The following is a 16519-nucleotide window of genomic DNA, read 5'->3' as shown; positions in this document are numbered from 1 at the left end:
GGAAACTGCGCCTCCGTGCTTGCACCTTGTCAAGTCTTTCAACTCTTTCAACTCTGTCTGTCAACATCTACCTTTCCTTCTAGCTGGAAGTTTGCCTACGTTTAGCCTGCTCCTAAAAAGGGTGACCGTTCTAAACCCTCAATCTACCGTCCTATTGCTTTAATTTCCTGCCTACCTAAATTTTGTATTTATTTTTTTTTCTTCAACAGGAAGACTCTTAAACATTTAAACATCTATCACTTCACAACCTTCTATCTGATCGCAAGTATGGGTTCCGTCAAGGCCGCTCTACTGGTGATCTGGCTTTCCTTACTGAGTCTTGGTCATCCTCTTTTAGAGATTTTGGTAAAATTTTTGAGGTTGCCTTAGGCACATGAAAAGCTTTTGATAGAGTCCGGCACTTTAAATTCCAAACTACCCTTTTATACCTTCTACCTTTCTTTCTGGAACTTCATGTCAAGTTTCCTTTCTGACCGTTCTATTGCTTCTGGGGTAGACTCGGGTAGACTGGGGTCACTGTTCTTCTCCTAAATCTGTTAACAGTGGTGTTCCTCAGGGTTCCGTCATCCATTCTCTTTCTATTATTCATCAATGATCTTCTAAACCAAAGTTCTTGTCTTATTGACTCCTATGCTGAAGATACCACCCTGCACTTTTCCACGTTTTTTTTCGTAGACATCCAACCCTTCGAGAAGTATAAAATTTACGGAGGGAGGCCACGGAACGCCCGACTTCTGATCTCTCTAAATAATAATAATAAAAAAATATAAATTTAGTTTGAGAATAAATCTGTCGTAGTAGTCATATGGTGGAAAATTCGTAAGATTCAAGAGGGTGGGCAAGAGTGCAAGTAAGATCATTAGTTCTAAGCTAGATATAAGGCCGCAAATGTTGCACGAGTTAATTAAGAGAACTAAGTGAAGATTCCTCGTGTGGAAGGTCGAGATGGGCGTCTGATTGGCGGCGAATGGGTATTTCCGGGAGGTATTTCCGGGAGGCGGTCTCGTGAGCTGACAGCAGGGCCACAGTCAGCACAGCCCTCGACTCTAACAGATAACTGAGCCTGTCCAAGCTCCTCTCTCCAACATGGTGAACCTGAATAAGGCGGCTCCGCCGCCTTATTCAGGTTCACCATGTTGGAAGCCTTCCTCCAATATCAGCGGAAGCCTTCCTCCAATATCAGAGCACACGGCTGATAACTCACCATTTTCACCTTCGACTGGCATCGGTGAGGGGTAACCTGTCCATGCGCGAGTACGCAGTGCTCATGGACAGAATTTTCGACGCCCTCAGCAACGGCCATGGCCCCGGACACTTGAGCAGGCAGCTTCCCCGCTTTTCGTGGACCTCCACGGCTCAGACAGCCATCCACGGTGTGTCGATTTGTTCTATACACCAGGACGCTACCCTCGCACGCCTCGTGAGACTAGAGGCAACTCTCTCACCTGGAGTCCTGCCTCATCACCAGCCAGTGTCAGACGTCCTCGCCCTCAGGCGTCTGCTACTGCCACCATCGATTTGTCTCCGCCCTTAGGAACTGCAGCTCTCAATGTTCCTGGCGTAATGCGCCCTCGCTCCAGGGAAACGGCAGAAACGGTGGGTGTCTGGTGTTGTAAGTTCCCCTCTGCCTTTGGTACTCTTTTGGAATCCTCGACTATCTGCCTGTACTCTCTCTCCTCGTCCCTCCTCCCCAGACGCATTCCCTCTGTCCCAACTGACACACCGTGATTGCCAAGTGTAGTATTCTACTAGCCACACAGGATGATGAAACGCGGCTCTCAGTCAGTCATTTATTTGCATTATAGGTAGACAGAGTATCAGGTCCGTGGGACGAGTAAGCGCGTGCCTTTTGTAAAGAAATACTTAATAAAGAAGTTCTGAGCCAAGGAGCCCTCACTTGCTAAGCTAAAGCGCAAGGAAAAAAAGAATGGGAGACGCTCCGATAGTATAAGACAGCGTAAGCCAGAGTAACTTAGATTCATAGGCCGAACGGCGGAAAGTGTGTGTGTGTGTGTGTGTGTGTGTGTGTTTACCACTGTAGCGGTGGCTAGCAAGGGGCATGAGGGGCGCCATTCTTCTGTCCAAAACAGCTGCCACACGCAGGGATTGATGTAACAGCCTTTCGGCCTAGTGTCCACCACCCTAACGCGAAACCAACTAGCACCTCAATGTATTCTTTACATGTCATGTCTTGCGTGTCATCAAGCTTATGAAACCTTGTGTGGTGAACCACCTCTGTTGCCTGCAGTGTGGAGCAACGTTAGCGGCGGCAGCTCAGGATGGCTTCTTGTCACTTCAGGAGTCACCGCCGCTCCTGAGACCTGTGTCAGGGAGGAATCCTGTCATAAGAGGAACAACAATAATAATAATAATAATAATAATAATAATAATAATAATAATAATAATAATAATAATAAAAGCAATAATAACATTAGTATAATAATAATAATAATAATAATAGTAATAATAACAATAATAATAGTAATAATAATAATAATAATAATGATAATAATAATAATAATAATAATAATAATAATAATAATAACAATGATGATAATAATAGTATAATAATGAAAATAATAATAATAATAATAATAATAATAATAATAATAATAATAATAATAATAATAATAATGATAATAATAATAATAATAATAATAAATAATAATGATAATAATAATAAAAATTATAATAATAATAACAATACTACTACTACTACTATTACTACTACTATAAAAAATGTTCACTCTCTTCATGTAATGAATTTCAAACTATGTATATGGTAGTAATGAAATGACTATATAACTTCCAAACTGAAGCACATCCTGACTCTCTTCCTTTTTTGCAAGCATCTTCATTCGTAGAAACTTCATTGTTCACTACCAACTTCGACTGTTTCTTCTCCTTTCACTAACCAATTTGATGAGCTTGTTATCCTGCATGATTTAGAGTATCCATAGTCTTGACTGTCTTGAAGATACACCCAACATTCTTGATTCTTGCCTAGCCTTTAATCCGTGTGCTTATTTCATATAATCCCTTTACTTATTTCATGTATGCTTCTTGTCCTCACTCCAATTCCTCCAGAGGATCTTTAAAACGGAGGCGTCTCTGGCGTTTTGCATATACTAACTGGGGCGTATCTGAGAAGATATTATTCTGGGGCCGTATTAACAAAAATTCTTAACTAGAGTGATTTGACTCAACCCAGTTCTTATGCTAAGAGTTGCGCTTAACTTCTCAAGTCGTGCTGAGTCTAGGTCTTAAATTTAAGACAGGTCCGGATGTAGCTTAACTTTAAGAGTTATGCTAAGACTAAGTTAACCAAACAAAGATGGTCGACCGTCGAGCCCGAGCCCGCCACCTCAAGAATTATCAGCCCCGTAAGAATGTTCTCGAGTGACTCTGAATTGTCGGACATATACAAACTAGATCTGCAGAGGTATTGTATTATTTGTGGCAGATTTGGCGGGAGATGCCTTGGAGAGCGACACAGGAAGGAATGATGCACTGACGCTAGTAATTAAAATAATTATTACAGTGTTATTTAGCTAATGGGAAATGCAGCTCTGCAGGAATGGTGACCTTGGGTCTTCCTGTGTCCTGTTGTTGGCGTGTCTCATTTATCTTCTCAGTAATAAAGCCCCATGCACCTTTTTGTGCAACTGAATGAGTGAAGCCCTTCAGGCTACATCTTTCCTCATAATACTGACTGGACGTCGAAGGAAAGTCTCGCCATCGGTCCACCTAGGTTTCCTCTATTGGTCTTTTCGGCCTTAGTGGTCATCATCTCCTCCATATTAAAGAAAAGGACAGGGAAGGAGGCGCTGCTGAGTGGGAGTGGCGGGACAACGCTAGCTCAAGGATGTAAACACTGAGACAAAATACACGGGCCTTGAGCGGGATCTAATTTACGTATTAATAAACACGAATTTGTGCTCATATCCTTACAAAATTGGTGAAAAAATTATTTTTTTTGTTATTTAGTCTAAAAATATAAAAATATTTTAACATTAACTCGAAATTGAGAAATATAAGATTTCACTGTTTTGCTCTTTCACCATTTCATACAGGGGCTCAGGAGTTCGGCTCAGCACAACTTTAAACACGCTTAGGAGATAAGTCTAAGCAGAAGGCTGAGACCAATTTTGAGGATCTTTGTTAATACAGCCCCTGATTTTTCTTGGAATAACGACTGTTTCCATGTCATAGCTCATTACGGAGGCGATTGGCACGAAGGCGTACATTCCTCATTCTTTCTCTCGGCCTAAACCTTCCAAACCTTGATTTAACTCTGCCAGCTCTCGTGCTATACCCCAGTCTTCCATCTCCTGAAACTCGTGCGCTTTACATTTCTTCCCGAAAGCATGCTAAGACTTTTTTCTCCAACTTGCCAAAAACTTCCCGCAAAATAAAGAATGTACAAATCTTTCTCTCGGCCTAAACCACTCTTTTTCACTTCTGGCACCTAGCCAAGTTTCTCCAATAACTTCTCTTCATCTTTCCTACTCTATTTCAATTTAATGTTGCCGCTGCCATCCCATCTATTCCTAAAAAATACATTTTGCTAAAAAGTCTACTTTGGATGGCCCAATGCTTCTTCCTTTCTTCCACCGTCTGACTATTTCATGCCACTTATTGAGATTCTTCCTAATTATGTTTTCCATGTAGTTCCTGGCCTTAATCCTGGAAAGTTTATAGAGCTGATGGGGTCCTTCCTATTGTTCTCCGAAAGTGTGTCTTAATGTTTGCACCTTGCCTGGTCAAAGTCTGTCAACCTTTACTTTTCCTTCCGGTTGGAAATCCGCGTGCATTCAGTCTGTTCTTGGAAAAGGTGACAGCGCTAATTCTGCTGCTTCAATATTTTGTCTTTCTTATGCTTTTGAGTCTATCATCAACAAGAAGATTCTAAAATATCGATTGACCTTACAATCTGATCGACAACATCGATTCTACTGGCGATGAAACTTTTGCTGTTGTAAAATCAAAAACATTCAATAGAGTCTACACAACTATAATATACAAACTACGTCTTCTTTCATGCTCTATATAACTTTACATCAAGTTTGTTTTGGTGTGGTTAATAGTCAATGTTCTTCTCTTAAGCGTATTGATAATGGTGTTGGTCAGGGCTCTTTCCTGTAACCCACTCTCTCTCTATTATTCATGAAGATCGTCTAAGCTAAACTTATTTGTCTAGTCACTCCTACTCCTACTGTGAGAGAGGAAAAAGGAAAAAGTAATCTGTTAAAGGATCGCGGCCATGGATAAAGTAGGTGAGATACCCGAAAAGGGCGAAGTGCTGAAAATCAACGTAAAGAAATGTCGCTGGCCGGAAGGTCTTCAACTAGGAATGTCGGCGTAAAGTCACATTGTGGAACGAGAGGTCGCTAATGTGACGGTATCATGAGACAGGACGACGTAAAGAGCTCCCAACCACTTGAGACTTAGACCAATAAGGTGACGTAATCATAGGTGACACAAAGACAACAGCCATGGGGAAAAAAAAAAAAAATAACTGTAGCTTGCTTAGACGGCAAGGGCGAAATGTTGTGGTCACCATCCTGGGTGACGAGTACAAGGCTCAGAGGTCGCCAATCAGGGCGACATACTCGCTACTACTTGTCGCCAGATCAGAGGGCGCCAGCCAGGATGACATAAGAAAAGGGAAGTCATAAGCCAGAGTTGTCTGTGTGTCCCGGGTGGAGACTCGCTTTTTCTTAAGGGCTCTATACACGTTCAGAAGGCCGGACAGGCCGGACTGTGTCACCTATACACTGTTCAGTCCTACCTTAAGGCAACGTTTAGTTCTAGCGAGACACCACGGAGTAAAGGTTATGGCCTCTCCCAAGAATATGGGTGAGTTAGACCTACTTGCAACTGGAGCAGTTGTAGTGACCTACAACTTCTTACAGAAGACCAAGAAGAGGAGAGAGAGTAATTTCTTTCTATAGTAATAATAAAAAAAAAGCAACTTCTCTCCATGTTTGATGAAGACTTGAACTGCTTTTGAGCATGGAAGGCTTACATTCTGCCTCGTGCTTCCTAATTTAAATGTGATTATATTTCAAACGTATTATCCTTTAAAATCTGCACCTAAATATCCTGATGTGTCGCGATAACTCCCGTTTTTGTGCTACTAAATATATATATATATATATATATATATATATATATATATATATATATATATATATATATATATATATATATATATATATATATTCTATATAAAAAAAATAATACTTACTATGTCAAACTTCAAAAGCTGGAAGTTTTGTGTGCCGCTAACATGGTCACAGTAAGCTGCCGTGTACTGTACTGACAGATGCGGCCGCCTCATGTGCCCACACATGCTCAAGCAGGCCTGACCGGACGCTTGGTCCCTTAAGATTACGGGTGTGCAAGTTATAGCCAGAAGGCCGTACACGGCCCATAAAGGGTTAGCGTCCGACCAGCAACCATGCTTAGCATTTACATTACATTCCGGCCGTGAAGTTTCATTCAGAAGTAAATAAATTTTGTCAAAACTGCATTGCCATCTTAAACTCTGCGTGAAAGGTTAAACACTTTGTCATCGAGGGTTTTTTGACAGATCGAATGTCTCATGTGCTTCAAGATTGTGGCTGTCTTCAAAGAGTTCAACGTGCGCCACAACTGCAAGACAGAACACCGATCATGAAACTTTGACTTTGCAGATGGGATCAATAGTGCCATCGCTAGACTCTCAGGTAACCTGGATAAAACAATTTCGGTCTTCTACAAACAGATTGCTGAGATAATCAAGATGACATGAATCAATTATGAGGTCTCCTGCCTCCTTGCTTGCTAGATGAAGCTATTTTCCTTCATAACGCCGTGGTGAACTTCGTTGGTCTAGAAGAGCGTTTTGCTGTGTGTGAGGAATTCCTCCAGTATGTATCACTGCATGGCACAATTTTATTCGCAAGTTTCCAAATTACATTGCATATATCTAACGCAACGTGACCATGTTTGGCATCACCCATTATTATTATGAACTGCTTTTTTAAAAGAAATAAGTATGCTGAGTCTCGTCTTCTCTCCTTCCTCTCGGACCGCAATCTCAATAACATGTTTTTCAGTTGTATACCACAAACAGGGACAGTGATACATTTATTCGAGGCAGCATGCAGCACCAATGGTCTCACAAGCTTGTATGTTTTTCATTGAAATATTTATATAGAGGGTTCTCATTTATCACTCTGGCCCACGGGCTGCTCCCGAAAGTTTCATCCGATCCTTGTCCTGAAGAGATTGCCTGCCCCCATCTTAGAGGGACACACAACCATGTGTTATGACCCGCAGGATTTAGATCGCAAAGAGAGGAGCAGAGAGGAATAGCGCACAGTGGCGACAAAACAAACTCAAAACGGTAGTGAGTTCCAGAGGAAGCGCGCCTCTTCCTTGTATCGTTCTAGGGGATCTGGGAGGTCATAAAGGGAAAAAAGAAAAATAATAATAATAGTAAATAAATAAATAAATAAATAAATAAATAAATAAATAAATAAGGGCTCCCCCACCAGCGGTTTTAGAAAGTACATGCAAAAACCCCCACAATTCCCCCTCACTAAGAGAAACACAAAACGCGCGCCCCACAACATGAAATGAAATGAAAAAAAATCATAGAAATGATACTGGTATTGACTGCGAGCATGAGACGAAGGGACCGCACTACCAGTTTGAGTTTGGCGTGCTGCACGGAATGCCTGTGGAGTCACGACGCTTAAAGGATTCAGCTCCACTTTTCATTTCACGCACTGCTAGTGTAGCCTAGATTTCCAGTCCAGATGATTATCATTAGTACTTTATGTCTTCACACATCTCCATCCGTGAGAATGGAGGTCGCGTTGCTACCATATACCAGTGCACTAGCAGGGAATCTCACTAGAAATAAAATTTGAAAAATGAATAAATCATATACAACACATGCATTCCTGATCTCTCTCTCTCTCTCTCTCTCTCTCTCTCTCTCTCTCTCTCTCTCTCTCTCTCTCTCTCTCTCTCTCTCTCTCTCTCATTATAAATGCAAAGTGCGATAAACAAGTGTGTAATACATGTTTAAATATCTTGCAGGAATCATGTGTGCTTCTACGTACATAATTAGCGTATATATAAAGTGTACAAAAGTGGCGATAGCAAACAATCTTCCTCGTCTTCTTGAGGCGCTTAGGCTGTGTTGTGCTGCGTCGCCTAATAACAGGATAGGCAACTGAGAATTTGACTTCGTTAATAGACTGCACAGCCTTTTTCGAAGTCAGCATTAAACCAAACAAAAACAGCCTCACTGAAGTCCTTGTCTGGTTAGTGACATTATTTGTATGTATGTTGACTACTGACTGTGGTCTGATTTCACTCCAATATAAGCCTTCCTAAGATTTTCTTTATTAATTACATTTTTGCTTTTCCCTTGTGTATCGTTGACTGATGTGTATTTGCTTATTAACCTATTAGAATACTAATAGATATGACAGTTACCTTTTGTACTGCAATAACGTCTTTAATAGGTTCTCTCTCTCTCTCTCTCTCTCTCTCTCTCTCTCTCTCTCTCTCTCTCTCTCTCTCTCTCTCTCTCTCTCTCTCTCTTCGAAACTCACCTCCGTTACTAACGCAACTGCCGGACACACACGTTACCACATGGTCCGTGACAGCAATAAGTGCCATAAGGACACGAAGCCGTTGGTCGGTGCAGGGAGCACTCATCGGCGAAACGGTCGCAGGGAACGTCAGGATCCACTGGGGTACACCTGTTGTGGGGCACATTTATTTATTTATTTATTTATTTTATTTTAATGATTTCTTCTGTTGTAGCGTTATTTCACACCTGATTATTGTCATTGATATTTTATTTTATTTTATTTTTATGAAGGGCACCGGTAAGGGCAACAAAAATCCAAAAGAAAAAAAAAAAAGCCCACTGAGGTGCCGGTCTCCGAAGTGAGTCGAAAGTGGTAGACAAAAATTACACGATAAGTGTTTTGAAACCTTACTCATGAAAGAGTTCAGGTCATAGGAAGATGAAAATACAGAAGCAGGCAAGGAGTTCAAGAGTTTATCAGAGAAAGGGATTAATGAATGAGAATACTGGTTAACTCTTGCATTAGAGAGATGGACAGAATAAGGGTGAGAGAAAGAGGAAATTCTTGTGCAGCGAGGAAACGGGAGAAAGAGAGGCATGCAGTTAGCAAGACCAGAAGAGCATTTGCTATGAAAGTAACGGTAGAAGATAGCAAGAGATGTAACACTGCAGCGATGAGAAAGAGGTTGAAGACAGTCAGTTAGAGGAGAGGAGTTAAGACGAGAAGCTTTTGAATCCACCCTATCTAAAAGAGTGGTATGAATGGATCCCCCATACATGTGAAGGATACACCATACATGGACGGATAAGCCCCCCGCAGAGTTGACAGCTGGGAGGCCGGTGGACAAAACTTGCGGAGACGACTCAGAACACCTATCTTCATAAAAGCTGTTTTAGCTAGAGATGAGATGTGAAGTTTCCCGTTTAGTTTATAAGTAAAGGACAAAGCGAGGATGCTCAGCGTAGTTGAGTAGCATTGAAGAAAAGGGGATAGTTGTCTGGAAGATTGTGTCGGGTTGATAGATGGAGGAATTGAGTTTTTGAGGCATTGGACAGTACTAAGTTTGCTCTGTCCTAATCAGAAATTTTAGAGAGATCCGAAGTCAGGCGTTTTGTAGCTTCCCTGCCAGAACTCTTGACTTTCTGAAGGGTTGGCTGTCTACGAAAAGATGTGGGAAAGTGCAGGTTGGTATCATCAGCGTAGAACTGGATAGGACAAGAACTTTGGTTTAGAAGATCACTGATGAATAATAGGAAGAGAGTTGGTGACAGGACAGAACCCTGAGGAACACCACTGTTCTTCTTTGCTTCTTCATCTTTCCCTCCTTTATTTCAACCTGATGGCACCACTGCCATTTCTTCTATTTCTGAAACTGAAGTCTTCGCTCAAAATTCTGCCTTGGATGATTCAGCGCTTGTTCCTCTCCCTTATCCACTCTCTGACTACTTCATGCTACCCATTAAAATCCTTCGCAGCCCAGTGATGTTTTCCCTCGCTGGCCTAAACCCCCGGAAGGCTTACGGACCTGATGGGGTCGCTCCTAGTATTCTCCGAAACTGCGCCTCCGAGCTTGCACCTTGCCTAATCAAACTCTTTCATCTCTGTCTGTCAGCATCTACCTTTCCTTCTTGCTGGAAATTTGCTTATATTCAGCCTGATCCTTAAAAGGGTGACCGTTCTAATCCCTCAAACTACCGTTCTATTGCTTTAATTTCCTTCCTATCTAAAGTTTTTAAATCTATCCTCAACAGGAAGATTCTTAAACATCTATCACTTCACAACCTTTTATCTGATTGCAAGTATGGGTTCCGTCAAGACCGTCTACTGGTGATCTGTCTTAACTTACTGATTCTAGGTCATCCTCTTTTACAGATTTTGGTGAAGCTTTTGTTGTTGACTTAGATATCTCAAAAGTTTTTGGTAGAGTCTGGCACAAAGCTTTGATTTCCAGACTACCCTCCTATGGCTTCTATCATTCTCTGTGTAAATCCATCTGACGGTTCTATTGCACTGTGATAAACGATTACTGTTCTTCTCCTAAACCTATTAATAGTGGTATTCCTCAGGTTTCTGTCCTGCCACCCACTCTCTTCCTATTATTCATCAATGATCTTTTGAACCAAACTTGTCCTATTCACTTTTACGATGAAGATATCACCCTGCATTTTTCCACATCTTTTTATAGACGTCCAACCCTTCAGGAAATAAACAGTTCACGCAGTGAAGCCACAGAACACCTGATTTCCGATCTCTTTAAAATTTCTGATTGGGGCAGAGCAAACGTAGTATTGTTCAATGCCTCGAAAACTCAGTTCCTTCATCTAGCAACTCGGCATAACCTTCCAGACAACCATTCACTCTTCTGCAATGATACTTAACTGTCCCTCTCTTCTACACTGAAAATCCTCGGTCTGTTCTCTATAAAACTGGAAATTTCGCATATCATTTCTAACTAAAACAGCCTCTATGAAGTAAGGCGTTCTGAAGCATCTTCGCCAATCTTTCTTATCCTCCCAGCTCTGAAATCTGTACAGGGGCCTTATCCGTCCATGTATGGAGTATGCTTCACATGTCTAGTGGGTCCACTCATACCGCTCTTCTAAACAGGGTGGAATCAAAAGCTTTTCGTTTCATCAATTCCTCTCCTTTAACAAACAGTCTTCAGCTTGTTTCTCATCACCGCAATGTTGCATCTCTTGCTATATTCTACCACTATTTTCATGTTAACTGCTCTTCTTATCTTGCTAACTGCATGCCTCCCCTTCTCCCGCGGCCTCGCTGCACAAGACTTTCTTCTTTCTCCCTCCCTTATTTTGTCCACCTTTCTAATGCAAGAGTTAACCAGTATTCTCAATCATTCACCCCTTTCTCTGGTAAACTCTGGAACTCATAAGAACATAAGAAATAAGGGAAGTTGCAAGAAGCGACCAGGCTTACACGTGCCAGTCCCTGTATGAAATATACCTACCTATTTCCATCTATTATCTCCATCCATAAACCCGTCTAATCTTCTCTTAAAGCTCCCTAATGTTCTAGCACTAACAACATGATAACTGAGTCCGTTCCACTCATCTACCACTCTATTTGAGAACCAATTTCTTCTTATCTCCTTCCTAAACCTAAATTTTTCAAGCATGAACCCGTTATTTCTTGTTCTATCCTGGTTGCTGATCCTAAGTATTTTGCTTACATCCCCCTTGTTTTAACCCTTATACCACTTAAAGAGTTCTATCAGGTCCCCTCTTAATCTACGTCTCTCTAAAGAATGTAGATTTAGCATCTTCAATCTCGCCTCGTAAGGAATACTCCTCATCCCCTGTATAATTTTAGTCATTCTCCTCTGTACTGATTCTAATAGACCTATATGTTTCCTGTAATGTGGGGACCAGAGCTGCACAGGGTAGTCTAGACGAGGGCTGACCAGCGCCAAGTATAACTTTAATATTACTTCCGGCCTTCTACTTTCAACACTCCTAAAAATGAATCCTAGTACCCTATTTGCCCTGTTTCTGGCCTCTATGCATTGTTTTCCTAGACAGTTCAGAGCTAACTACAACTCCTAAATCTTTCTCGTACCCTGTACCTACCAGAGTTTCTTTGTATAATGTGTACCTACTGTGTAGGTTTCCTCTACTCCCTGCTTACTTCTGTATTTCCACCTTACTATGACTTGAACTCTTTTAAGAGGAAGGTTTCAGTTCCAATTTTTCACTACTGCTTTGGACCCTATTTGGGGACCGGCATCTCAATGGGCCATTTTTTTTTTTTTATTGGATTTTTGTTGCCCTTCGCCGGTGCCTCTCCTACATGAAAAAAAAAGAAAAGACTTATCTGCTCGGCAATCTTTTTTTGTTTTCCTAATATTTTTGTTGCCCTTGGCCAATGGCCTTCTTACATAAATAAAAAAGTTATTGTTATGGTTGCTGTTGTTGTTGTAGCTTGTTATTATTTTCTATGTTGCCTATAGTTGTTGTTTGTATTGTTTGTAATTGTTGTTGCTATTGTTTGCAGTTGTTGTTGTTGTCGAGGGTCACTGGCCAAGGGGATATAAAAGAGAAAAAAAATCCCACTGAGAATCATAGAAAATTGAAGGATAAGTGTCTTGAAACCTCCCTCTTGAAAGAAAGAATATAGAAGCAGGCAGTGAGTTCCAGAGCTTACTAGAGAAAGGGATGAATGACTGAGATCATTAGTTAACTCTTGCGTTAGAGAGGTGGGCAGAATAAGGATGAAAGAAGGCATGCAGTTAGCAAGGTCAAAAGAGCAGGTTAGCGTGAAAACAACAGCGATGAAAAACAGACCGAAAGAATTTCGTAAGACGAAAGCCTTTTGATTCCACCCTGTGTAACATATCGATATGAGTGGAAATTCCCCCCGTCCTTTCCCCATACATGTGAGGCACACTCCATAAATGGAGAATAAGGCCCCTGTACAAAGTCAGCAGCTGGGACGGCAGTGGGGGGAGGGGGTGAACTGACGGAGACGACTCACAACGTTTAACTTCTTAGAAACCTTTTTTTGGTAGAAATGAAATGTGAATTTTCCTGTTTAGATTATAAGTAAAGGACAGACCGAAGATATTCAGAGTACAAGAGGGAGACAATTGAATGTCATTGAAGAAGAGGGGATAATTATCTGGAAGGTTGTGTTTAGTTGATGGATGGAGGAATTGAGTTTTTGAGGCATTGAACAATACCAAGTTTGCTATGCCACAATCAGAAATTTTAGAGAGATCAGAAGGTCAAGCGTTCTGTGGTTTCCCTGTGTGAACTGTTTGCTTCCTGAAGGGTTGTACGTCTACGAAAAAAAAAAAAAAATGGAAAAGTGCACTGTGGTATTATCAGCGTAGGAGTGGATAGGATAAGAAGTTTGGTTTAGAAGATCATTGTTAGGAAGAGAGTGGGTGACGGGACAGAACCCTGAGGAACACCACTGTGACCGTCTACTACAGCGGCAATAAAACGGTCGAGAAGGAAATTTGAGATGAAGTTACAGAGAGAATAGAAGCCATAGGAGGATAGTTTGGAAATCAAAGGTTTGTTTCAGACTCTATCAAGAGCTTTTGATATGTCTAAGGCAACAGCAAAATCCCTAAAAGAGGATGACCAAGACTCAGTAAAGAAAGCCATATCACCGGTAGAATGGCCTCGACGGAACCCATTCTAACGATCAGGTAAAAAGTTGTGAAGTTATAGATGTTTAAGAATCTTGCTATTGAGAATAGATTCAAAATTTGTTTTATAGTTGTTTTGTTCTTGTTGCATGAAGTTCGTCTAGCGTGTGACATTAACACTACAATACATCGCTGCAACTTACGGTGTGTTTCTTGAACCCTCCGACTCGGCCACAACCTGTGAGAAATGGAAACCATAATGAGCAGCGGAAACCGACTGCGGGAGAGAGGGACGCGTGTTCAGGTCATATGTGGCCTGTATGGCCTTGGGTAAGTGATGCAGGTACCAACCAATCACCCTACACGACATGCGTACAGTTTATGACTTGAATATTTGTGGGTTAATTAGAAAAAAAAATAGTAATATGTATATAATGATAACTAAAGTGGATAGACGAGAGGTAGACGAGAACACACCAATTCTCAACAGAAACCAGTCACCTCACTATATGGCACAGTTAGACAGACAGAAGGGGAGGGCTGCAGTCTCCAAGAGAAGCAGACATTATACTCTCGCCTCTACTTATTATTAGCATTGTTCTTCTTATTAGTGTATAATCCTGTACGTATTATTGCCCTGCCATCAAGTATACGCCCTTTAGTTGAAACACCGGTTCATAGTGAAATAATGACAGGATAAAAAATATTATAATACTCAAGATGCACAATTGTGGGAATAGAATCTAAGCTAATCTTCGTTCTCTTAAATATCAGTATATTTACGTTCTGCTGAAAGGCTATTACTTGAAATTTGATCTCACAAATGATGCTGATATTAATGAAATTTGTTTTTGTAGTAGTAAAAGGAAATTTTGTGAAAAAAATTCGTCTACCACTACCAAGTGTGTAACATGGACAGTACTTGTCAGTGTTTTGCATCGACTTCACCATCCGACAACTTTGGCATGTTTTACGCATGAAAAGGACTTCTGTATACTGTTGCGTACCATTTTAAAGAAACGAAATCTCTTTCCACACCAAAACTTGATGGCAGAAACTAAAGAATAAAACAGCCGCGCCTCTCCGGCATTAGCATGACGTATCTTGTTAAAAAATGACGCCAAAACTGGTGTTTTCTGACAAAGCCTTTCTCTCTCTCTCTCTCTCTCTCTCTCTCTCTCTCTCTCTCTCTCTCTCCTGCTTCTTGATGTTTATAACTGTTGTTTCCTAAAAGATATCATCAGCAAAACCTTACAGCAATTTAAAGAAACATAACTTTAAAAGAAATCGTATTGCTTAAAAATTACAAAATTCCTCAACCATAAAATGGATTATTTTTTCCCGGGTTATCTTGACAGATGGTGAACACATGCAAGCAGAGGTGAGCAGAAGAACAAATCATGCACACATCTTGTTTAATTCTCTGAGACTAGTATGATTTTTTCAACCTGAAATCCTCTACATAATGTAACGATAACAAAAGCAATGGTGAAGTGCGTATACAAATAAGCCTATTCATACAATAAGAGGCAATGACTGGAATAGAATCAATATGTCCCTATTGAAAAATCAATAGGGATACTTAAAAATAATATTTATGGGGGATGTGTATGTGTGTATGTGTGTTACTTAGCACTGCTGGATTCCTGTATATTCCCTTATGTTTTTATCACTATTGACCTCCGCCCACGCCCACACTCCACTCCCACCTCAACGTCACATGTCAGTACTTACACATAGCAGCAGCAGTAGCAGCAGGATGCTGGATGCTATGAACCTCATGGCAGCGCGATGATTATGAGCCGAAAAGACGCAAAGATGAGATCGAGGGCTGAGGGTTAGCGGGGTGAGCAACGGAGGAAGTGAAGACGACAGGCAGTAGTGGGCTCTTTATAGCGGGCCTGTCCTGAAGCAGCGGAGTGGAGGGAGAAGGACACCGCAAGAGCGTAAAGAACACAGGGAAATTGGATGGAAACCACAGCAACTCTAGGAAAATATTGCTCTTATTACCGTCTCCAAGGCAAAATTTATCATTTTTTTTTATTATATATATATATATATATATATATATATATATATATATATATATATATATATATATATATATATATATATATATATATATATATATATATATGTTACATTTGGTGGACAAGGAAGGTGTTACATAAATGTGTTGATGTCTGTCTGTGTGTGTGTGTGTGTGTGTGTGTGTGTGTGTTTAATTGATAAAAGATAAAGAATCAATAGGCTGCAACACACACACACACACACACACACACACACACACACACACACACACACACACACACACACACACACACACACCACAAGCATATGGGGCATTGAAACAATAAAAAAGTACAAAAATGTAATAAACTCAATATAATTATTACCAGAATAAAATGGTAAAATATTTTATAGCCACGCAAATGTCGTGGACCGAGATGTTGCATGAATTTCGTATATAAAGGCTACTGCAAAACTTACAAATATTTTCATATTTTAACTAATAACTACTAATTATTTACATTTCTTACAAGTCAAAATTCCTCACTCGTATTCATTTTCAGTTCGTTCAAAGATATTTGGCGTCACTTTACATCTCCTCAACGTATTCATTGATCAACGCAGTCATCGTGCAAGAACACAAACAATATCAGTTCATAAATACAGCTAATATTCAATCAGCGCAATTAATGTTCAGTTAGAAAAATACCCATGATATCAGCATCACATCAATTATCACAAGTATTCCACAATTAAGTAAATCTTCGTACACCATACAAACTTATCATACCAAACATAA

The 16519-nt window shown here is 40.6% G+C and overlaps 1 long non-coding RNA gene across 1 annotated transcript; it reads right to left on the bottom strand.

Moving 5' to 3' along the window:
- Positions 1 to 1776: 1776 nt before the first annotated feature.
- Positions 1777 to 15596, bottom strand: LOC135115779 (uncharacterized). Its single transcript, XR_010276057.1, has 4 exons — positions 15445 to 15596; positions 13914 to 13948; positions 8616 to 8765; positions 1777 to 2321 (listed from the first exon to the last, which is right to left on the bottom strand). It is a non-coding gene; the product is annotated as an uncharacterized LOC135115779 (long non-coding RNA).
- Positions 15597 to 16519: the final 923 nt, after the last annotated feature.

Source organism: Scylla paramamosain, chromosome 29, assembly GCF_035594125.1.
Source record: "Scylla paramamosain isolate STU-SP2022 chromosome 29, ASM3559412v1, whole genome shotgun sequence".
In the NCBI taxonomy this organism is placed as follows: Eukaryota; Metazoa; Arthropoda; class Malacostraca; order Decapoda; family Portunidae; genus Scylla; species Scylla paramamosain.
Note: the sequence above shows the minus strand (reverse complement) of the source record. Positions and strands in the feature narration are given on the sequence as shown.